This window comes from Mandrillus leucophaeus, unplaced genomic scaffold (assembly GCF_000951045.1).
Source record: "Mandrillus leucophaeus isolate KB7577 unplaced genomic scaffold, Mleu.le_1.0 Scaffold538, whole genome shotgun sequence".
Lineage (NCBI taxonomy): Eukaryota > Metazoa > Chordata > Mammalia > Primates > Cercopithecidae > Mandrillus > Mandrillus leucophaeus.
This window is the reverse complement of record NW_012105786.1, coordinates 1,660,028-1,673,154: the sequence shown is the minus strand read 5'-3', so window position 1 is coordinate 1,673,154 and position 13,127 is coordinate 1,660,028. Positions and strand designations below refer to the sequence as shown.

Below are 13,127 nucleotides of genomic sequence, written 5' to 3'. Positions count from 1 at the left end.
CCTAAGCACAAAGAAAGGTCGCCGGACGCTCGTTTTAAAGAGGGACCCGGAGGTGCTGCCGCCCGGGTGCACGGGGACAATAGGACTCCGCCCGCGCCCCGGACTCCCGCACTAAACCTCGTGCGCCCACCTCTCCCGATCCCAACAGGCCGACCTAGCTGTGCAAAGTTCCGGCGTGGCGGGCGGTGATCGGCAGGGAAGCGAGGCCACCTGAGCGCGCCTCCCCGTTCAGGCCGCAGCTCCCCAGGCCCCTCGCAGCCAGTGCTCTGGTGGGCGCGGAGGGGGAGGGTCGCGTTCTGTCAGTTTCCAGCTCGCTCCCCTTGGAGCTGCAGCCAAAACCCGGAGCGTGGACTTCGCGCCCTGGAGATGCCGGAGCTCCGGGCTGAGCAACTGGACAAGCGACGAACAGCAGACGCTACAGGTTCTCCTGTCCAGAGGGAGGCGTTTCCTCTCCCTCAGGGTCTTTCAAAAGGATTTGCCTAAAGCTGAAGCAAGCTGGTGGCGGCTGCCCCAGACGCGCGACGAGGCGCAAGTGGCGCAGCTGCCGGCCTGGGAGCGTAAAATTCCGCCCGTGGTGGCACCTGCGCCCGCCGGTCAGCCGGCCACAGCCAGCGCCGCCGCCTGTCGCACCCCTCCCCTCCGCCGGGGCACGAGCGTGAACCGGGTTAATGAATGCTAATTTTCTTAATCGGCCTCCGTCTTTTCCTCCTCCACGAGTCATCGGCCTGGGGAAGGAGTAGGCGACAGGAAAGGGCGGTTTTTTCCGGCTAGGAGGTCCCAGCCCGCATGATTAGCCTGGGGAGGGGGCTGGGACCCCGGGGAGTCGGACGCTCGGGGCCTGGTCTCTGCCCTGAGACTGTCAGGTTGGATGGAAATCCCGGCACAACGCGGAGAACCTTCCGGGCACCTTGGCTTTGCCGAGAGGTATCTAGCTTCAGTCATCACCGCGGTCCTCTAGGTCTGTCTGAAACCCTAGAGGGTGCACCTTAAGCCGATGTTGTAAACCCAGGCTGACTTTAAGGTGAAGTGAAAAGGAAACGGACACAATCTGGAAAGCAAAATACTTGGGTGGGATGTTAAAAGCTTCAAAGAAAAATAATAGTTGGCAGGTCAAATGGCCATGAGGTTGGAAGTCAAATAAGAAACTCGGCTGAAGTGATGTTAGAAGTTTGACAAGCAAAACAGTCCATGAAGATAAGAGACCCAGCATTGTTTCCCTTCTTCAAAAGACAACTCGTCCAAAGTTTCCTTTGGCAGATACCTGGATTCTACTCCAGATTCCTGAGCATTTTACTTGGGTTTCATATTTCAAAATATATGTTCCATTTGGCACTAATGTATATATTTTATATATTAATTTATTGAAAAATATTAAATGTTGCTGGCCTACTTAGAAAAAGGTATTTTTATAAATATTTATGCATAGTTTTCATTACATATGGTATTTTATAAGCCCAAATAATGTGTGCATATATATATGTATAAAATACCACATGAAAAATTCCATTTGAACACATAAAGACATTCCTGACACATGTCTTGTATGTAATTTTTTTTATGTGATCTATTGTTAGCTGCTGTTAAAAGTACTTTATTTCTACATGGCCAAATAAGTTCTTTACAGTTTGTGCAAATATAGAGTGGCAGGTTGTCTGAAGTGGCAGTTTTATTCTAAAACCTATTTTTACTTTTCTGCATTATCCCTTGCCTTTTAGAGGCTTTCTCTCCCTCTGCCGTTTTTAAATGAGACTTCACTGCTGGACTCTGAACAGTTATCCAGGACCTGCTCATTCAAGGGCCTGGTGGTTTGATTTATCTTGGTTCCGTTGCTGCCTTCCCTCCCCACCCTTCCCCTCCCCTCCTCACCCTTCCCCTCCCCTCCCCTTCCACCCCTGCCTCCCCTCTGTTCCCCTCCCCTCCCCTTCCTTTCCTTTCCTTTCCTTTTTTTTTTTTCCCCAGGGTCTCAAACTCCTGGCCTTAAGTGATCCTTCTGCCTCAGCCTCCGAAAGTGCTGGGATTACAGGCATGAGCCACCACACCCTGTGCCTTATGTTATTTCTTTGTATTGAACATTTTTAGTGAGTAAATGATGCCCTCATAGAGTGAATTATTATTCTAAATGAGTGCATTTCCCGTGCTAACTATAATAGCTTGTAGAGTTGGTGGATTTAAGTTTCAATATGTTATGGGACTCTACTACTGGAAGAGAGGAAAAACTTCGCTTCAGAAAGATTTTAGGCGTTTTGAGATTCTGCTGTGAATTTTGGGAAGGTTTAGCCTTAAACATTTGGTGGTAACCTTAGAAGCCTAGTTGAGACTGCTATCTGTAGAACACCTGTGAGGCCCAACAGTGGACTGTTTTTCTATTAGTCCCTACTTGGGAGAAAAGCCAAGTAGTATTGGCGGTGCCCTTGCTGTCCAGAAACCTGTGATCTACCTAAGTGCAGAGAGCAGCTTGCCCGTGTACACAAGCGAATGCTGACCACATTCTAGTCTCTTGCTACCACGTGCGGTCCCAGGACCAGCAGCACCAAGCCTCACTCCAGGGCTACCGAATTGGAATCTTCAGTCTAATGAAATGTGGATAGTTTCCATGCAGATTTAATGTTTGAGAAGCACCTTCCATGAATGCTTGGTGGTTCTCTACCTTTTAAAGCGACAAACTCATTTGAAAATCTCATGGGATTTATGAACACCCTTGGAAAAACATATTGAATGATACACTAAATTTTTCATATGCAGTTTCAGCGTTCCTGTAAATAATCTATCGATGCCGGGGAAGTCCTAGGTTAAGACCCCCTAGTCACAAAGAAGTCACAAAGAAGATTGACTCAGCGTCAGCTGGAGGAGTTAAGAGAAGATTCTCACAGGGGGCAGAGCTTAAATTAAACTTGGGGGAATTTGATAGGAAGAGGAGTAAAGAAGAGTATTTCAAGCTGTTGAAATGCAAAGGTAAATGGTCCTGAGAGGGAAAACAGAGAATGTCCATTTTTGTATGTGTTCATGTGAAACCTAATGAGGAGATTGTTGTTTGATAGCAGGCTTTCCTTGCAATTCCTTGTCATCACTTGAACATCCAGAAAATGAAGCCAGACTGTGGACTCAGTAGTCATTCCACTTTGGGTGTGCAGGAACCCTATGACGTGGGGGTTTCACGTAAGATCTCATTTCCTACTCTTTTGCTCGCCTCTCACTCTGCTCCAGCCACACTGGCCTTCAGGCTGTTCCAGGCACTCCCGACAATAGAGCCTGGCCCAGTCTGTCTGCGTGGGGCAGTTCTTCCCCAAATCAGCAGAAGGCTCAGTAAGATCTTTATTCAAATAAGACTTCAAGGGAGAGGCTTTCTTTCTAAAATAGCGGTCCCTCCCACATTCCCTTTCCCTAAATACAACAGGAAGAACAATTGCTTCACTACTTGGCATTGTATTTATTTATAAATTCATTTATGGCCTGCTTCCTTAAATATATGAACTTTATTTGCTGCTGTATCTCCTATGCCTAGAATAGGGCCTGGCATACAGTAGGTACTCAATAAGTGTTTATTGAATAAATGATCTTTTAACTACCACCAGTAATGAGTGTAAAAGCCATGTTTACAAACTCTATAGCTACAGAAATCATAATATATGAAACATTCTTGGAATATACCGCATGTTTGCTGAGACTGAATTTTCAACCACTTCTCTTTAGTCTAATGAAACAAGAAATACTAAACACATGGAACATTTTAAGTTTGAAAATTCAAACATTTTAAAGTAAGGCTTACAAAAAATGTCTGTAGAGTCCATGTATAATGCATAACTATTTTTCTTCTGGCAAAGCTGAAGCACACTCGTGTGTACTCAGCTGGGGTTTTCCTCCAAAATGCCACATCCAGACTGAATTCGTGTGTGTATGGTCTCGATTATCGCCCTAAGTTAGATTTAAGGAAAATGTAGGAGAAGCTGGAAGGTTAGAACATTTTGAATGAGAATTGCCTTAAAACTTGAGTATTCCCCTCCTTGCTACCCAATTAAAATTTCACCAGTCCTGGAAATATGTCAACCTGTGCTAATGAACTTGATTGACTAATTGCCAAGGCTAAGGAATTTTCTAACCAGTGATTTCCTTGTAAAGAAAGAAATTTAGGTCACATCTTGGTTGGGAGATTTCAGCTTTGCCTAATCAAATGCAGCAGGAAATGGTATACTATGAGATATACTAGAGAGGCTATGTCTGCATGGGGACTACGGGCCTAGGATACAGTTCTAAGCAGGTTACACAGTCACTCACCATAACCACCAAATACGTTTTTGGCATTTGTATTAGCTCTTGAACTTGGGCCAGCACCAATTTAATTTGTGCATAAGACCTTCAAATATAGATGCATACTTGATCCTGTTAGTGCAAACCAGTGACTCATAAAGAGCATTACTGTATATTTATATAGCCTTCTATACTTCCAAAAACACTTTTTCATTTCATCTTCATTTTAGGTCGTTTTGTTCTTGCTGGGTAGGTAAGGCATTTATGGTTGATTTACACATTTCTTCTTTCCGGAAGGGATTTGAGGCAACGTAGAAGGCTTTTGTATAGAATGAGTCATTCCTTTTTTTCCCAGCTTTACTGAAGTATAATTGATTGAGTCATGCCTATTGTACTCTTTGTTATGTGCTCTTTCCCCACATACCTGTATGTCTCCCTCCTTAGCTTTCTTCCCGTGTCTACTTAAATCTGAGCTCCTAGAGGACTGTAGATAAAGTATCACCCATGGCCTTCTTTATCCCAGTACCCCCTTTATTCTTCTTCATAGCACTTAACACCTGACATTGTTGATTGTCTATTTATTTGTTTATTGCCTCCCCGCTCCCCATACCACTAGAATATAAACTCCATGAGGGGTAGACATAAGCAGGGCTTATGGAAAACCCAAAGATGGAAGCCATACTCATATTTTCAAAAATATGAGGGCTGTGCAGAAAATTCAATTCAATTAAAAACTGTATTTTTGAGGGGTTTCCTTTTAAGTAAACTTTATTTTTTTAGGGCAGTTTTAGAGTCACAGCAAAATTAAGCAGAAAGAACAGAGTTTCCGTAATCTTCCCACCACCGCCACATATGCACACCTTCCCTGCTATAAAATCCCACAACAGGGTGGTACTTTTGTTACAACTGATGGATCTACATTAACACATCGTTATCCCCCAAAGACCATCATTTCCATTAGGTTTCATTTGTTATGTTGTGCTTTCCATGAATTGTCAAATGTAAAATGATATGTATCTACCATTTAGTATCAGAACAGTTCTATTGCCCCGAAAATCCTCTGTGCTCCACTTATTCATTCCTCCCTTCCTTCCCCAATTCCACCCCAGTGGTCCTGGCAATCACTCATTTTTTTACTGTCTCCATAGTTTTGACTTTTCCAGTATGTCATATAGTTGGAATCATACAGTCTGTAGCCTTTTCAAATTGGTTTCTTTTACTTAACAATATGCACTTAAGATTCCTCCATATCTTTTCATGGTTTGATAACTCATTTCTTTTTAGCACTGAATAATATTTCATTGTATGGAGGTACCACAGTGTTTTATTTGTTCACTTATTGCATATTTGTGAAGTTCCTACTCTGAATGAGGTATTAAACTATATGCCATTGGGAGACATAATAACATAAGACACTATTTACAAAACAAGGCATTGTTCTGTCATTCAAGGAACTTACACTCCTTTGGGCCTTTGTTAAGTGGTGGAGTGGAGAAATGGGGTCTCAAGGAAGGAGAGATTCCAGCTGGCTGAGTTTCATGCTTCCTGAAGGGAAATGCATCTGAGGAGGATTAGGATGGGTAGAATTCCAACACTGTATGGGCTGAATTGCGTCTCCCCCAGCAAATTCATACATTGACGTCCTAACCACCAGTACCTTAAAAGGACTGTATTTGGAGATACAGCCTTTAAAGGGGCTTAAGGTTAAATGAGGTCATATAGGTGGACTCTGATCCAATGTGACTGGTGTCCTTACAAGAAGAGGAGATTTGGACACACACACACAGACTCCAGCGGTATGTGTGAGGGGCACAGCGAGAAGATGGTTGTCTGCAAGCCAAGGAGAGAAGACCCAGGAGAAGCCAGCGCTGCTGGCATTTTGATCTTGGACTTCCAGCCTCCAGAACTATGAGGAAAGAAATTGCTGCTGTTCAAGCAACCTAGCGAAATACCTAGTGATTATTTCAGTTTGTCTTTCCTTTTCCTAATTGCAGACTCATAGCAAATAGTGATATTTTGTTAGGGCCGCCCTAGGAAATGAATAAAATTGTGAAGACAAGAAGGATAGTGATGCAGCAGTGAGAAGGGCGTGAAGAATGTTCAGAGGCTGGAACACATGCCTGTGTTCAAGATGGAGCCCGGGTTGACTGGTAGTTCAGGGCTATTTCACCAGGCTGTTGTTGGCCTTGGGGAGGCCGGCAGAGGGGAGTCCATGAGGGTGCTGGGATGGAATGACCCCTAGGATCGCCCTTGTGAGTTCGGTCAGCCTTGGAGGTGGTGGCTTGGTAATAGGAGATGTTTGTATTTTGCATGTTTTCAAGTCAATGAATGCCAGTCTTTAAAATGTCTTGGCTCACTTCTGTTTTATTCCTGGTGTCAGTATACAATGGTTTTAGTACAGTAAGTTTGCAACACTAAAGGACATATTTTGTCGAGAAACCAGCTAAAAATATTTCAAGATGTTTCTCTTCACCAAGTAAGCTCCTTGCCATCCTTGGCTTTCCTTCTCCTGTGTTCCTGAACCTCAAAGCAAAATGGTTATTTAAAATAGAGGCGCAGATGTAGCTGATCAGTTAAAAGACTATCAGTGCTTAATGAGATCTTAGAGGTGAACTAATCCTGCCCTCTCATTTTACAGCAGAGGAAACAGAGACTAAAGGAAATTAGTGATTTTCTCAAGATTGTCCAGTTAGTTAGTAGCAGAGGCTCCTACTGTAGACAGGTTGTTTTGCTAAATAATTTTGTTTCTATATTAAAAAAGAGGTTCATCCTTGCAAGGGTTGGATGGGAAAGTGCTCTGAGTTACGTCTGCGGGAGGCTCATGGAATCCAGATGAAAAGCAAGTGCTCTGGTGTCAGGCACCTGGGTTCAGACCCCTGCTCTCCATCAGCTAGCCCTGTGACCTTGGGTCATTACTTAAGCTCACTAAGCCTGAGTTCTTATTTGTAAGAATGGTGGTGGTACGGGGAGGTTATCACAGAACCCACCTTGAGTGTGATGTGAAGATTAAGTGAAACTGAAACAATTATTACCGATATGACTGACACATTATCAGGCCTCAAAACATATGCTCTTATCTGTTCTTCCCACCACACAAGGATACCATATTTGTCTCTGTCCCTGGGCCCTGGCACAATTCCTGTTCCAGTCTGTGTGTGACAAAATGTGTTGGATGAATGAAGCATCAGGAGTGGCCTAGAGGGAATGATAGCACACGACACTGGGAACGAAAAAGGAAGCAGAATACAAGATTATATACAGATAAGGGAGATCTGTAAATATTTAGATTCTCAGGCAAGGGGAAAGATGTGAGAAGTGTTAAAGAGCAATGAAAGTAAAAAATGAATTCTCCACCTCCAGGGGGTGGCCACAGGAGGTCAGACAACAGGTGTACTTGACATGCATTGCAAAGCATGAAGTGCAAAACAGGTGTATAGGAGCCATCAATACCAGAAGCAAACACACCTTACTAAAATTTCAAGAAGACAATGTTGCCTCAAGCATCTGGAGAAGCTTACACTGCTCAGATCTCAGGAACCAGGGAGGTCAAGGGGGAAGAGACTGAGGACAGTCGCAGGCAGCTTCAGCAAAAATAGACCCAACAATAAAAATTATGTAAGAAGCGTATTAAGTATGTCTTTTTAGTCTGATTCTTCAACATCTTCGAGTCTAGCTGACATTGAAAGGAACTGCCCCTCCCAGGGTTATGAAATTCCTAGAGATAGCAATTTGCCTGGGAGCCTATCTTTCATATGCAAACCAGCCAATCCAAAGTCCACACCTCTACCACCTCCTTTATCTGGCTCTTATATGCAGACCCACTATCCCGCTGTCCTAATCACCCTAGGCCAGCACAGGATACCATATGACCAGAGACAGCCCCTATGCCCCAGATCCTGCTGAAATTATTCAAACGACCCAATCCAAAACCTGCTTACTCTGCCTTTCCCTTCTCAATAAAGGCTCTTGTCCATGATCCCCCGTCACTCCTTCTTTCTCTTGACTCACCCTTCTCCATGTGGCCCTTTTATTAGGTATCTGTAAGTACAAAAACTTATTCCTTCATGACTGTCTTTTCTGCATGTCTTACCATACCTGATTAAAACAAATCCCAGGTACTCTTATATTAATAAAAAGGAGCCATCAGGGTTTCTAGGATCATCTCTATCTAGATGACAGCCCTCTCTTCTCTTTTTGGGCATGTTTTTCGTTTCGGTTTGGAAAGGATAATCTCTTCTGTGTTCTGAGAAGTTACTTTGTGCATTTCTCTCCTCTCTTTCTCATTTATTTTCTGTAAAGCATTATTAGCTCCCACAACTTTGTTTGCTCTCTTATTTGATAATGGAGTACATAAGAGCTAAAGTCAAGTGGAGGAAACAAGTGGTGGTTTCTACATTCCGCTTCTTATAGGACCCGGAAGAGGAGCACCTCTTCTATAGCCTGAGCTATCTCAACACTGTTCTCCATGGCTCATGCTGGTGACTCAGATTTCTTGTTTAGTTTTTAAGTTTTACTCCCCACTCTTGACAAACTTTTAATATTTTTAAAAGCGGTCAAACAACAATGAAGTACCATTATACACCTATGAGAATGGCTAAAATCCAAAAATAACTGACAATACCATTTGCTGGCAAGGATCAACAGAACTTTGTGGAACAACAGGAGTCTCATTCATTGCTGATGTGAATTTAAAAAGGTAACAGCCACTTTGGAAGATAGTTTGGCAGTTTCTTAGAGTTAAACATAGCCTCATGATAGGACCCAGCAATCATGTTCATAAGTATTTACTTAACTGAGTTGAGAACTTATGTCTACACAAAAATCAGCATGAGACTGTTATAGCAGTTTTACTTATAACTACCAAAAACTAGAAGTAAACTTTAGTAGGTGAATGGCTAAATAAACTGTGACACATCCGTACAATGGAATGAGCTGTCAAACCACAGGAAGATGTAGATGAATCTTAAATGCATGTTGCCAAGTGAAAAAAGCCAGTCTTAAAAGGTTACATAATGTATAGTTCCATTTAAGTGATATCCTGGAAAATGCAAAACTTTTATGGAGACGGCAAATAGACCAGTGGTTTCCAGAAACTCTTGGTGAAAGGAATTGGATAGGTCAACTACTGGGGATTTTTTAAAGGGTGGTAAAACTATTTTTTTATATACTGTGATAATGCTAGATGCATGACACTATGCACTTGTCAAAGCCCATAGAACTTTACAGCATACAGAGAGAAAGTTAATTATACAAAATTTAAAAAATATTTAGAAGGTTGGAGGATTCCAGGATGAAATGCAAAATATGACAAAATAATCTAACTGTATTACAAATACATGAAATAAGCTTACTGAAGGGGATGTGGGAGAAAATGCTTACCTAAGTAAGTTTGGAAATGAATCGAGTCTGTAAGATTAAAGGCAAAAAGAGCTCTATATAAGCACTCAAACTTAAAAAGTTATTTCTATGTGGGTATGGCTTAATAATTATGGAAGTACTATACAGGACACTGGAATTGAACAACGAAATAAATGAATGAAATAAATTTAACACTTCTCACATCTTTCCACTTGCCTGAGAATCTAAATATTTACAGATCTCCCTTATCTGTATATCATCTTGTATTCTGCTTTCTTTTTCGTTCCCAGTGTCATGTGCTATCCTTTTTATTCCTTCTGACGGCAGAAGCCAGGTTCTTCATTGTAGGAGGGGGAGGAAACAAGCAAGGGGGAGAAGGTTAGAATTATCTATGTGCTACTGGGTTGGGATAGGAGACATCAGTATCAACTCATATTTAGCTTAATATAAATACAGATGGTTACAAAGAGAAAGATTTATAGATATATGTGTATAGACATGGGTTAATTTACACACATATAAGTTATTTCTCTGTCAGCTGAGCCTAGAAGCAGTAACACCTCTGCAACAAGGAGTACGTCTAAGTCTTGGTTTCTAATACCATTCTCCAATAAAAGAAGCAAGCTCCTTGGAGACGTAGACTGTAGGATGGAGCAGGAAATATACAAGAAGAACCTAGAGCATTTTGTAGCTCCTAAAAGTAAGAAAGTGCTCAATCAAATCCAATAATGACAGGGCTATGTTACAGGGACACAGGAGCCAACTGGATGTATTCTCCATGGCCAGGGCTGGAACAGCTGGAGTAGCAAAATAAAATAGTATTGAAAGTGCAAAATAAATATCCATGAGACCAAACTGATACAAATAAATGATTGAATAAATAAATCAATGGGGGACAATAGACAAATCTCCTGGGTAGAAGAATTTCAAATAATTTCTGTAGATATTTTGCCATCAAAGAGTGGAGTATAAATCTCTGCTTCTTAATTGTGTGCTATGCATTGTGACTTCCTTCCAGAGTATATTATAAAAATGTGGGGAGGTGCGGTGGGGGAGAAAGGCTGTAATCCTAGCACTTGTGGAAGTCAAGGTGGGAAGATCACTTGAACCCAGGAGTTCAAGGTTGCAGTGAGCTATGATCACACCACTGCCCTCTAGCCTGGGTGACAGAGTGAGACTCTGACTCTAAAATAATAATAAATAAACAAATAAATAATAACAATAATATAAAATACAAATAAAAGATGAGAGGAGTAACTTGACAGTGGAGAAAACTAACAAATACTACCCCAGGCAGGTGACTAAGATCAATATCAGCAGTCATAAATCTTGTTGATAGTATGCAGCCTTGATATATGATGAGAATGACATTTTACCTGTGTGGTCTTCATTTCATAAATCTGTAACTCCAGACTAATCACGAGAAAGCCATCATATAGCTGCCAATTAGGGGACATTCTACAAAATACGTGAGGAGAAATGACAGGAGTACTCCTCAAAACTGTCAAGGTCATAAAAAGCAAGGGAAGTCTTAACAATCATGGCCAACAAGGGCCTAAAGAGACACGACAACTAAATTTAATGAGTTATGTTGGATGGGATCCTGGAACAGAAAAAGAATATTAGCTAAAAACTAAGGAAATCTTAATAAATAATAGACTTTAATTAAAAACTATATATCAATGTTGGCTCATTACTTATCACAAATGGACAATATTAATGTAAGATATTAATAAGTGAGAATGGGTATAGGATATATGGGAACTCCGCATTATCTTTGTAATTTTTCTGGTAAGTCTAGAAATATTTTAAAATAAAACACTTCTTTTTTAAAAAATGCTGGGAAGAGGATATGCCCTTAGTTATTTTGCTGAAAGCTGATTTCCGTCTTTAACTAATCATTCTATAATTTGTGGTTGGAAATTTAACTTTTCAAAAAATATTAATAAAATGATTACATTTTAACTCAGCATAAAGAGCTAAAACATCTTACATAAATAATAAACAAAGAGCAGAAAGCTGGAAATAAATGATTAAACCAGTAAGAACATGGGTTAGGACTAGATAATTTCTTCTATACTGATGATAAGGGTTGATCATAGCACTGTTGTGGTTTGCATTACTGAAATGAAAACATGAAAGTTCACGGCAAAGACAGACATTGCATTCAGCTAGTGTATATTGCAAGATACCTTTCATATACAAAATACTACTGGTCTTGGAACATGTTTGCAAATAGATGACTTTAGAGAATACTGGTGACCCCAAACCCTTAGATATCAATAAATAGGTGAGTGGGTAACTTGAAACTTTGGCAAGAAGGTCCTGTTGACTTTGGCCCTGCCACTGACAAGCATGTAGCTCTTGTGGGTGACTGACTCATAAATTCAGATCATTTTCTAATGTCCGGCAGTCTACTTTAGAATCTTCTAGAAATTATATAGACTCTAGTACCCACCATCTCCAAAAAGATGGTCAGCAGGGATGTTATGAAACCTTTAAAGGTTTCTGGTAGGCTGTAAATGTCTTATGGATGTGCAGTATGGCATAATGAGTAATCTCTCTGCAAAGGAGGAAGTTGAAGGGCTTTCTCTTGGTTTAAATACTGACTCTGGCCCCACTCCCCCCACATAAATTCTGTGTTTCTGTTTATTCAATATATATTTACAGCATCATTGATATGTGCAAGATCTGTGCTAGAAAGTATGGACAACACAAACATGAATTAGACACAGGTCTCTCTGATCTTCCTTCAAGGACCTGATGATTGAATCGGGGCAATAAAATTTGCATAAATAATGAAAAAAGGTACTGAGTAGTCACTGGATAATAATATTACTGAAGGAGAATTATTCTATTTTTTTCTCCTGCCTAGTGAAACCTATGAGATCACATGAGGCCATTTATTTGTCAATTATATCTTTGGTTGAGGCTCTCATCATATCTCACCTGGTTCCTTTACACCTCCTCCCCAGATCCCACTAGTCACCAAGTCAAATAGATTGGACCACCTCATGTGGCTTCTTATAGCCATCGGGATAAAATACAAAGTACTCAGCTGACTACAAAAATATTCTGTTATGCCCTGGCTGTGCCTACCTCTCTAACCTCATCTTCTACCATCCCCAGTGTCTTACTCCATTTTCACGCTGTTAATAAAGACATACCTGAGACCAGGTAATTTATAAAGGAAAGAGGTTTAATTGACTCACAGTTCAGCATGGCTGGGGAGGCCTCAGGAAACTTACAATTATGGTGGAAGGGGAAGCAAACACGTCCTTCTTCACATGGTGGCAGCAAGGAGAAGTGCTAAGCAAAAGGGGGAAAAGCCCCTTATAAAGCCATCAGATCTCGTGAGAACTCACTCACTATCACGAGAACAGCATGAGGTTAGTCACCCCCACAATTCAATTACCTCCCAGTGGGTCCCTCCCATGACACATGGGGATTATGGGAACTACAAGGTAAGATTTGGGTGGGGACAGCCAAACCATATCACATGACATCCCACACTGTCACGTTCT

General features: G+C 41.4%; 1 protein-coding gene across 3 annotated transcripts in view; it reads right to left on the bottom strand.

Moving 5' to 3' along the window:
* CDC42EP3 (CDC42 effector protein (Rho GTPase binding) 3) overlaps positions 1-13,127 on the bottom strand; it is an 83,748-nt gene that overhangs the window by 27,907 nt on the left and 42,714 nt on the right. The window contains exon 3 of one of the 3 annotated variants that reach the window (XM_011997351.1): positions 12,816-12,912. The gene's annotated coding sequence lies outside the window, so the exon portion shown is untranslated. Of the gene's footprint in view, positions 1-130; positions 820-12,815; positions 12,913-13,127 lie in introns of those variants that run through there. The other 2 variants (XM_011997349.1, XM_011997350.1) reach the window with 2 other exon arrangements.